At 41.5% G+C, this 11973-nt stretch overlaps 1 long non-coding RNA gene across 1 annotated transcript; it reads left to right on the top strand.

The window, feature by feature from the left end:
* Positions 1–717: 717 nt before the first annotated feature.
* Positions 718–9309, top strand: LOC139183109 (uncharacterized). The gene is made up of 2 exons (XR_011566591.1): positions 718–1061; positions 1186–9309. It is a non-coding gene; the product is annotated as an uncharacterized lncRNA (long non-coding RNA).
* Positions 9310–11973: the final 2664 nt, after the last annotated feature.

The raw sequence follows: 11973 nt of genomic DNA, 5'->3' as shown, positions 1-11973 counted from the left end.
TTTTATTCGTGGCTGGGGAAATGAAGTGGGGGATGTCAGGGACAGAGAAAACAACTTGTTTTCCAGGTGGTGAGCGGGGTAAGTGAACTACAATAGAGCTGACGACACGCTGTGTCTGAACGAGGACGCAGTGCAGGGCGTCAAATGAGTGGAAGCCAAGACGCCCATCGGAACCGTGTCCTCCCTTTGTCTTCTGTCCTTCCCCTGAAAGGTGTGGGGGGACCCGTATCACGCGGATCGGAGGTGGCGGGGCCGTGGGGGCTGTGGCGCCCCTGAGGCGAAGGCGGAGGCGCCAAGACGCCGCTCCTTGCCTTTCAGGATGCCAGCGGGGTACAAGCAAGGTCGCGGGCAAGGCCGCACGGCGGCTCGGAGCTCCAAGGTGGGGCACGAAGGAAGCGAAGACTGCCGGCCGGAGGGCCAAGGCGCGGGCGGCGCCAGGCGGGCGGGGCGCGCGGAGCGCTGCTCTCGTGGGAGAAAGGAACCTCTGCAGAGGCGGCTCGGGCCGCCGCCGGAAGGCTGGGGGCCGGGGTAGGTGCGGGGAACAGAGGGAAGGGAGGTGGGGGCGGGGCCACGGGCGCGCAGCCGCAGTAGGTCTCTGAAAATTTTCCACTAGGGCCCCGAGCGACCTAGCCGCCGAGGCGTTGTCAGCCTCTGCGCCTCCGTGGCCACGTGACCGTGACTCAACAGGCGCCGCCTTCCGGGTCTCAGGCCGGGTAGTGCAAGGCAGCGGAGGGAAAGTGGAAAGACTGCTCGAGGTGCGGGGATGGGCGTTTATCTCGGCCCCACCAACCCCCCTCCTCCGTCCAGCTCGGCCAACTGGGAGGCTGCCAAGTGCGCGCCAGCCGGGCTCGCCCGGGACGCGCCCAGCCCGCGTCTGCGACGTGGAAAACCTAGAGAGCCCTAAACATCAGGGCTAATCTGGGGTTCTTTGAGGAAAGCCGCAGGGAGCTTCGAGGCCCCGGGGAGTTTTCGCGGACTCGCCTGACCGCGTGGGGGGATGCATTGCGGAAGACTGCAGCCTGGAAAGTGATCACGCCCTTTTGGCAGCTGTCGATGCTTGTGTACGTGGCTCCTGCCGTGGGGAACTGTGGCTGTGACAGCCTGCACAGGAGGGAGGGACGAAAGAGTGAGGCCTTGACCCATCCCCTGTGCCCAGGGAGTCCCGAAGGCACTGGTATTTTTCAGATGAAACTCCCGGACCCACCAGGAAATCCTCGAGGCTTTCTGTGAATGTGAGATTTGTCGTGCAGCAGGTTCCAGATGGTCCCCCGTTAAGACTTTTGGAAATCGAAATTGGCTTATCGAAAATTTCCTCTGATCCTGCTACTGCATTGAATAGACCCAGACACACCGCCCTATCTGTGCTCTTGTAAGGAAGGAAACGTTTGTTACAGAAATACTCCCAACTGTTTCATCTCTCGTGTTTCTTTCTTTTCTTTTTTTTTAAGATTCTTTCTAGTAACTGTGACCGTTTCTTTCTCCTGAAGTCATTCCATCAAAGTCTTGGAAGCAAATTTAAAAAAGAAAAAGAGAAAATACTAGATCAAATTAGAAAGTTAAGATCTTTGTTTACCGACTGCTTTGCCTGAAAAGACAGCCTTATGGATCTGCTAGGTTCAGGTTTCCTAACAGCCTCTTCTGGGGGCCTTTTCCTCTCACTCCCACCTTGAGAAAAAAGCCCAGACTGGGACTTGCCCGAGGTCCCTGATTTTCCACAGCGGTTTTAACTTTCCCACCAGAACTGCATTTTTTTTCTTAAAGGCTTGTATAATTAGAATTATTGTAATTAATAAGAATAGCTAATATTCATATAGTACTTGAGGCAGTTGTTTATAAATATGCGATTATTTAACTCATCCACTGTGTGAAGTATGAACTATTATTGTCCCATTATTCAGCTTACTTCATTCCTTAGAGGTGAGGAAATGGAGGCACAGTCAAGTTAGATGACAAGGCTCTTTCAGCTTGTAAGTGGAAGAAGTGGGATTTGAACCCAAAACTGTCTGAGGTAAAATCCATATTGTGGTCACAGTGTTAAAGAAACGCTGTGTTAACAAGCATGATTGTACTGAAACATAAAATTTACATTTTGTTAGAGATTATTTTCCTTTTACTTATTTAGCCTTCCTGAAGTTTATTTCGGAGAAATGTCTGAATTTAATGTGGATAGAAAACCACACACAATTTAAAATAGAAACACTTGAGAACAAACCATACATTCTGGGGCAGTTTTATGCTTTTCTTAATGTAAGATTATTGAACTTTTTTACCTAGGAGCTTATTTTCGTTAGTAGACTTGTTTTCATATATCTTGAGCCCCGAGAGCATGGTGAGCCCTCCAGGAAAATGATAATGAAGCTCTTCAATCATCAGTTTGAAAAATATATATTGATTAAATGTGCTCAAGAAGTGAACACCCTTGAAGTGATTGATGACGTAATTCCAAATGAAAAGGAAATTTCCAAAAAGAAATATAAATATTAGGTGGATTCAATAGGGAAGATACTCCAGGGTAATTTTTTTTTTTCTGGAACCTTCTTCTCTGCCCTTGAACTGACCCTCCACGACTGGGTTAGAAGCCTCTTCTATATGCTCCTGTGGCACCTAGAATCTATGCCTGTGGTGATACATTGAATTCTCATTGCTTGCTCACCTGACTCTACTTCCTAGAAGATCCTTAAGTTTCTGAGGGGCACTCTGCCCTTGTCAACAGTGTGTCTCCAGATCTCAGCACAGTTGTTTGTCTTAAGAAGGAGCTTAGCAATACTAGTTAAAAGGATGAGTTTACTGGTAAGCCTGGTCTTGTCGGGATGTACTGAGTTGAGATTATAACAGAAACTGAGAGATGAGTAAGGGCTTCCCAGGTGGCACAGTGGTTAAGAACCCACCTGCCAATGCAGGAGGTGCAAGAGATGTGGGTTTGATCCCTGGGTCCGGAAGATTCTCTGGAGTAGGAAATGGCAATGCATTCCAGTATTCTTGCTTGGAAAATTCCATGGACAGTGGAGCTTGGCGGGCTACAAAACTGAGCAGACACGAGACCAGTATACCCACTGTGAATGCAGTCTCCATCCAAACCCCTCCCAGTTTGCACCTTTCTTACATTTCTTTGTTTTTTTCCTCCCTTCCTTTCCCACTAGATATAAACTAGCTGTATATTTTGAGTGTTTGTATAGATCCTATTGTCCGGCTTGTTATTTTGCACATAACAGTTTTTAATGTTTATTAAATGAGAACAAAACAACCTGAAAAATTTTATGTCAGGTTAGCTAACTTTATTTCTGCACCCAATTAATAATCCCGCCCTTAATCCTGACCTCACAACTCGCAGTCTTTAGAATGACAGAATCACAGGATTTTCCTTTTTTTTTTTTAATTGCTGAAGGAAACCTGATAACTCTCTAAGACAGCCAGTAGCCACAAGAGACTATTAAATTTAAATTGATTAAAATAAAATTAAAAATTAAGTTACTCCATAGCCTTAGGTACATTTCAGGGACTTAATAGCACATGTGAGGAGTGGCTCCTCTATTGGTGAGTACTGATAGATAGAAGTTTTCATTATTGCAGAAGGTACCATTGGACAGAGCTGGTAAGTTACAAAAAGTAGGTAAAAGGGCATAGTTTTATTAATTTAAATATATCACTATTACTAAAAAGTATTTCATACTAAAAAGTATCACAGCAGTTCTTTTACATACAAAGAACAGCACATTCCTCTCTAAGATGTGTGTTATTTCACATAAAGATTTTTCCTTAGTAGTTGTGTTTAATGCACATTTAAACATATTCAGAAGAATATAGATGGTTCAAAAGTATTCCTTTTTGTATACCCCTAATGTGAATATGCACTCAGTCAGTCCTTTGGGAATCTTAATTTTTTCTCTGTTTAAAAATACTCTGATCATCTTTGAGTCACTGCACAAGTTTGACATTCATTAGATTCGGCTGTGCATTTTAAGCTCGCGTGATTGAGAAACTAGAATACTCAGTAATGTTGGTAAAGGACAAATGCCAGATAGTTTTGGACTGACCAAATATATATTTAATGACATCACACATACCATAGAGACAGTTCTCAATTTACAAACACTCTATTCAGAAGCAGCCCAAATATAAAACACACTGGTGTACTTTCCTTAATCTCCTCCTTAGAACAGTATTGCCAAGGTAGTCATGGTACAAAAAAATTAGTCAATAAATAAATAAATCTTGGAATTTTTAGAGAATGGATAGCTTGAATTATAGAGGCAGTAAAGACACAGAAAAACCCTGGGGAATTGATAGAGGTTATTTCTGCAGTAGAGCAGATTTGCTTAAGTGGTAACCCCCCTGACAAAAATAGTCTAGCTCCACCTTTCTCCCCGAGGCTCTGCCCTTCCTTGTTGAATTTCTGTTTCTCCTACTCCCCCAGTCTTTTACAGTTCTCCAGTTTAATTTGTAATTCAGTTTTGTGACCTCACTTCTCTAAGCCTCAGTTTTCTGAACTGTAAAATAGGAATAATAACATGCTGATTGTCAAGAATTAAAGGAACATTTATGTGAAAATACTTTATAGATTAGCAAATGAATGTAAAACAAGAGACTATGATTATATATCTTAATAAAATTCAGCTCACTCCACCCCAGGGTTAAATGGCCCTCGAATGTGCATATGGTCAGAATCTGGTTGATCGGAATATTTAAGCCAGAGTTGATGGTTTGAAGGATCTGAGGGTTGCGGAGGTGTTCTGGGAGATGGAAAAAGATTTAAAAAAGGAAATGGAAGGCTGTGAAAGAAAATAGTTCAAATTTGGCAAGAGTTTGTATAAATATCACCTTTTCCTTTAAGGAATGAATGTAATTGCTTGCATTTTCTCCCTTCTTCCATCTTCTGTTTCATTGATTATTCCTAAGGCTAAAGTTTCTACTTTACATCCTAATTCATCTGACAGAGCGTGTTTTAAAAAACTTAACGTTGCTTACTTTTATTTTCCAGTTGTCTTTTGCTGATGGAGCTTCTGTGAAGGGCAAATTCAAAGTACAACTGACTACCACAGCAAAGGGAGAGGAAAATGGTGGTTGTGTTTCTGAGGGGTCCTGGGCAGCTAAGCCTTTAACTCTTGAGGTAGCAGTGCCAGTCACAGCTACTTGCTGGCCTAAGGCAGAGGAAGCAGTAGTTAGACCAGAGCAAATCAAATCAAACCAAATAAAGCCAAACAAAAATGGCATCGAGGGGTGAGGGGAGAGGGAGAGAGAAGAGAGGGAATGAAAACGAGAATGAACAAGGGAGCGGTGGTGGATGAAGAGGAAGGGAAGGATGCCAAAGAGAATGCTGGATACTGTCAGTAGTTCTAAGCACAGTACATGTATCAACTCATTTAAGCCTCACGACAGTCCAATGACATGAGCACTCTTATTTTTATCCCCATTCAGTAGATGAGAAAATTGAGGCACAGAGATGTTGAACAACTGTTCCCAATGTCACACGACTCCTAAGTGGTAGAAGGAGGACTTGAACTCAGCCAGTCTGGCTCTGCAGTTTGTGATCTTAATCACTACACTAGCAATTCTCAAGCTTTCTGGTCTCAGGACAACCCTCCCTCCACCCAACCCCCCACCTCAACACACACACTTTCAAAAATTATTGAGGACCATGAAAGTTTTGTTCATGTGAGTTAACCTATTGATATTTACCATATGAGAAATTAAAACTTTTAATGAATAGAGTTCCCTGTGCAATACTGTATGTTCTCATTAGTTATCTATTTTATAAATAGTGTTGATAGAGTATATATGTTAATCCCAATCTCCCAATTTCTCCCTCTCATCCCCCATTTCCTCTTTGGTGTTCATACATTTATTCTCTATGTCTGTGTCTCTATTTCTACACAAAAATAAAGTCATCTATACCATTTTTCTAGATTCCACATATATGTGTTAATATACAACATTTGTTTTTCTCTTTCTGACTTACTTTATTTGGTATGACAGTCCCTAGGTCCATCTACATCTCTGCAAATAACCCAATTTTGTTCCTTTTTATGACTGAGTAATATTCCATTGTACCACATCTTCTTTATCCATCTAGTCAAAGCTATGGTTTTTCCAGTGGTCATGTATGGATGTGAGAGTTGTACCATAAAGAAATCTGAGCCCCAAATAATTCATGCTTTTGAAATGTGGTGTTGAAGACTCTTGAGAGTCCCCTGGACTGCAAGGAGATCCAACCAGTCAATCCTAAAGGAAATCAGTCCTGAATATTCATTGGAAGGACTGATGCTGAAGCTGAAACTCCAATACTTTGGCCACCTGATGCAAAGAACTGACTCATAGGAAAAGACCCTGATGCTGGGAAAGATTGAAGCCAGGAGGAGAAGGGAATGAGATGGTTGGATGGCATCCCCGACTTGATGGACATGAGTTTGAGCAAGCTCTTGGAGTTGGTGATGGACAGGGAAGCCTGGCATGCTGCAGTCTATGGGGTAGCAAAGAGTCAGACATGACTGAGCAACTGAACTGAACTGAACTGCCTACTTTAATTTTCAATGGGTTGTTTGGATTCTTTCTCTTCTATATATATGTGTGTGTGTGTGTATACACGTATATATACATACATACATTTATATACATATATTTACACATACATACATGTATTTGAGATTCAGTAAAAAACTGTCTGTAGCATAACTTCTGAATTGGGAGGCTTCCCTGGTAACTCAGAGGGTAAAGAATCTGTCTGCAACGCAGAAGACCCGAGTTTGATTCTTGGGTCAAGAAGATGCCCTAGAAAAGGGAATGGCAACCCACTGCAGTATTCTTGCCTGGAGAATTCCATGGACAGAGAAGCCTGGCAGGCTGCAGTTCATGAGGTCGCAAAGAGTCAGACACAACTGAGCCACTTGCATTTTTTTCTGAATTGGGAGGGATTTTAGAGATTATCTGCTTAGTCTTATTTTATGGAGGAAAGCATCTGAAGCCAGGCAGGAAGATGACCTACTGCAAGACTGGTGGCAGAACACAGGTCTCCTGTGTTCTCATCCACTTCAGAGAATCATGGGTATTAATAAGTTGTATTATTCAGCCATTAGATAAATCTGTTTCTACCAGAAAACCTGTGATTTGACAGCCATAAGATCTATGGCACATTCACAGACTTCATCACTGCCATGGTGAAAAATTGCCCTTCTCTTCCCCAAATTGCCTCTCCCCAGATATCTTGCTCTGGTGGGTATTTTGTCAGGACTTATTACCACTCCTTGCTTATTGCCTTTTGCTTTACAAGTTGTGCTGAAGAGAACATGAGCTTGATATTGAAAAGAGGGTAAGGATGTGTGAGGAGCAGCCGTTCTGAGACATCTGAGAATCCTGACTGTCAGCCCCGTTATCTGCAGGACTTGCTTTTCTTAAGGATGAGCATATTTGGCTCTTAAGGTTTCCAAGACAAGCACATTCCTGCCAACATGATCCCCGGACAAGCCGTTCTGGAATTTGAGCTTGCTACTGAAAGGGGTTAAGTCCAGGACACACACACTACTTTCAGTGGGGGGTGAGCCATAGTTGGCTATGTTAGCACCTCATTATACAACAGTTCCAGAGAAAGTGATTCCAGATGTGCTTTCAGAAAGTACCTAGCACTTAATGTTTTTAAGTCATTAAGCCAAAAATCTACCTTTTCAATTTTGGAGAACAAGAAGTTAGTTAATTTACTAGTAATTTCTAGTTACTTTGTAAAGTTGGTTCTAAATTGGCCTTACTTTGCAATGTACTTCAAGTACCTGATTATAACCAGAAAAAACATGTATTTACACATTGTTGTTGTTCAGTTGCCAAATCGTGTCTGACTCTTTGTGACCCCATGGACTGCAGCACACCAAGCATCCCTGTCTCTCACCAGAATTTGCCCAAGTTCGTGTCAATTGAACTGGTGATGCCATCCAGTCATCTCATCCTCTGTCACCCTCTTCTTCTACCTTCAGTCTTTCCCAGCATCAAGGTCTTTTCCAATAAGTTGGCTGTTCACATCAGGTGGCCAAAGTATTGTATATTTACACATACGTCCAAGTAATCATGGGCTTCCTGGTGGCGCAGTGGTAAAGAATCTGCCGCAAAACAAGAGACCCAGGTTCAATCCCTGGGTCAGGAAGACCTTCTGCAGAAGGAAATGGCAACTCACTCCAGTATTCTTGCCCAGGAAATCCCATGGATGGAGGGCCGGACAGAGGGTTGGACAGAAGGATGGACAGATACTCCATCAGGTCACAAAGAGTCAGACGTGACTGAGCAACTAACACACACACATGTGCTCATGCATACATATATCTTTGACTACAATTAGAAATTCGTTTTGAGTACTGACTTATGATCACTAAGTTCCTTTGTCCTGGAAATTTCATTATGAAAAGTAAAGAGAACATATATCTGAAAAGTAGTATTCTAGTTTCCTTCTAACTAATCACGCTGCTTATGATTCTGAAATTTCATGAACAGTCATTGTTAAAACTCTCTCCCATCACTCCTTATTTTTTTTTAACACAACTTGAAATTTTTGTCTTCATAAACTTTGTAACCTGAATTTACAAAGTATTGAAGAGAAAAGTTGCTGAATGCTTTCTCTGACAAGTCAGATGATTATTAAGAGTGGGATTTTTGCATCCCTTGGTCCCGAAGAGAGGGAAGATCAGGGTGAGTGTTTCATCTTGCTTTAAATTATTTCAGATCGCAAAAATTATGGTTTCTGTTGAATACAAAGCAGATCTTCTTAGCTGGTCTCTGTTTACTTGAGAACATTGTATCCTGATATTCTCTTTTGATAAGATATCTAAAACATTAAAAAAAAAAACAAACTAGGGATTATATCTGGCTTCAAGGACCACAGCATTTATTTGCCAGACTTTAACCTGGGGCATTATTTACAACATGGAGGGACTGGAAAATAAGTTTTTCAGAGGTGACTGTTTTGTTGCAGATAGAGTGGCAACTGTGCTGTGCTTGTGTCAGACTCTCTGCAACCCCATGGACTGCAGCCCCCCCAGATTCCTCTCTCCATGGGATTCTCCAGGCAAGAATAGTGGAGTGGGTTGCCATTTCCTGATCTTTCCAAGGCAATCCAGACCAAGGGATGGACTCTGGGTCTAGACAGACTATCTTGATTCTTGGTTCTGTTTGTTAATAGCTGTGAGCTTCAGTTTCCACAAATGTAAACTGGAATAATAACTGCTGAGGATTTAATGAGTTTGTACTTGCAAAGAAAGCACTTAGAATCCTGCCTAGCTCATGTTAACCATTATGCTAGTGTTTTTTTAAGCAAATAAAAAAATCTCAAATTTTGTCTTTGCCATGTCAGAGATGCTAATATCAAGTGGCAGTTTCAGCAATATATCACTTGTTAAAGTTAAAAGGAAGATGATCCTTGTGATTTATCCCCTCTTATGAAGCACCTCCTAGGTGCTTCTATCAGACTGGGGCTATAATCAGAGGACAAGAAGATGAAGAACACGTAGCAGAGTGTGAAGGCTATTGCTTAGAGCCCCAGGTGGGGGCCTTGCTACATACTGATTTGTTTATGTTATTTCCAATTGGAGATAAAGGCCCTTGGTAGTACCCTTCAGTGTGAGATGGGCCTTAGTCAGTGTGTGGAGTGTCAAGCAATTGTAGTTTGATCATGTGAAAGGCTTTCTCTGGAGAAAATGGAAAAAGTCATGTTTTTTCCCAAAATCATTTACGGACTCACTACTGAGTCAGTCAGGTAAGGCCCACTAGTCTCTATGACAGTTTTGTGACAGCTAGCCTTGCAGCCCTTCAGACTTATGGGCTTTTGATTTGCAGAAGGCTCCCTTTTTCCTGGTGGATGCAGGCCCATCCCAGGGTGCAGGGCTTGACAAGTGGAATACAGGCTGGATTTCAGCCCCCACCCCCTTTTCCACCCAGCATTTGGCGTGGTACACAGATTGCATATTGAATGTGGTAACCCTGAAAGCAGGTGTTTGAATATCACCTCCTATGCCTCAACTCAGATGTGCTGTGCATTTGGTTTGATCATAGTCTACTTAAATAGCTGGAGCTGGGGAAGAGATGGTTGAGTGGTTTTTGTCACTGAATCCATTGGGCAGTTGTTAATTACTACTTAAGATGATCCACAAGCATCTTGCTGACAGTCCAAGACTGCTTTCTATCAGAGGTTTTACTAAGGTAGTTAATTTAGGGTTAAGATCCTGCTGAACTATATATATGTCTAAAAATGAGGAGAAAGGCATCAGGATATTAGACCCTTTTAGCCAGAAATCATATTTCTGCAATGCCGTTGGTTTGTTTTATCAATATGCACTTATAATTTGAGATGATGCTTTTTATTCTATTTCCAATGATTTATAAGCTGGAAGACCAAGTACTTGGTGAAGGCCCTGGCTAACAACCAGTCAGTCTATTGACATAAAATCATGTCAAGAGTGGCCTCACAAGATTTGTGGGTTTTGGCCTAACTTGTTTCTCATTCAATATATCTTTTCGGTATTATCGTCAGTTAAATTCCTCATTGGACAGGCAATAGATTAAAATCACATTAAAGTCTGGACTTCAACCAAACATAGCGGAAAGTCTTGACTCTTTGACATTACCTCCGCAGATTCTTCTATTACAGTTTCAGTGGTCATTGTCTCTGGAATCAATTAATATCTCTACTAGCCTGTCGGGGAGAGTGCCACATGTAAAAAGGCATTTCAGAGTTTTATTGTCCCAAATATATTTACTCACATTCTCAGCGAAACTTGAAAGAACGTCTATTGGTTCTGTTCTTATCCTTTTTTCACTTAGAAACCTTTCCTTTCCATTCCCATCTCCTGCCCTATTTTTTTTTTTTTATATTCTGAAATGAGTAGGAACTCTGCTTTTTTAGCTCATTTGTGGTATAAACATAACTCTAGAAACTGTTGTTTCTATTATCAGATTTCTATTTAATAGTAAGTAATATGCATTCAACACATTACAGTTTCTAAAGTACTTTTCAAATGCGTTATCACATTTAATCAACCTGAGTGTTCGAGAGGGCTATGATGATTTTCTTCATTTTTACAAACTGGCAAACTGGAGTGCTGTCTACACTGCTACCTAAAGGACATAGGAAAAGAAACAGGCTTTGTTTTTTACCGTTTATTGATTAAAAAAAGATGTTTGTCTCCCTATTTCCCACTAACCAGTACAACAATTTAAAAACATCTTTCACTTGCTTAGTTATGTGTAGCGTAGTTCGTGTGGTGGGAAACACATACCTTGGTAGCTAGCCTGTGAATTTGTTCCAATTTATTTAGAGGAAACTTTTGGAATGATTTAAAATTCTTGGGATTTTCAACTCAGACTAGACAAAGGACAGTAAAACAACTCTGGAGCAAATTTTAAGTAGTTAGTATATCTAGCCTTTCCAAGTAAATCAGTCAGAGAACCTTGAATTTCTGTTTTGTTTTGCATATTATATGCCCCAGTTAATTTGACATTTTCACTTTTTCTAACTTTTTTCCTGGTGTGTTGACACTTAGGTTAATTCTGAACTGCTTTTAAGGACAGCCACTGCCTAGCATATTATAGGCATTTAATGCGTTTCGAGTAAATGATTGAATTGTTCAACATATGGACACATGGCAGTTTGTAAATACATACCCGTAAATACAAATAATCACATTATATTATGGTTTTAAACTTGAAGGTTTTGACAGTCTGAAGTGGTGAGAAAGAAGCAAGGACTTTGGAAAGATCTGGATCTGAATCTTCACCCTAATATTCACTGTTTGTTATTACACTTTCCTTGGGCAATAACTTCTCTGATCTTCAGCCTCCTTACTTGCAAGTTTGGAATTTTATGGCCTACTCTGCAAGATTGCTGTAGGGATCATTTGAAACAGAACATGCAAAGTATACAAGTATGCATAAACTGTGCTTTGAGTTTATGGTCAGTAGTTGATGAAGACAGAGATAACCGTCATGGGCTCTACATTATTGCAC

The sequence above is a fragment of the Bos indicus genome, chromosome 5 (genome assembly GCF_029378745.1).
Source record: "Bos indicus isolate NIAB-ARS_2022 breed Sahiwal x Tharparkar chromosome 5, NIAB-ARS_B.indTharparkar_mat_pri_1.0, whole genome shotgun sequence".
Classification (NCBI taxonomy): domain Eukaryota; kingdom Metazoa; phylum Chordata; class Mammalia; order Artiodactyla; family Bovidae; genus Bos; species Bos indicus.
Note: the sequence above shows the minus strand (reverse complement) of the source record. Positions and strands in the feature narration are given on the sequence as shown.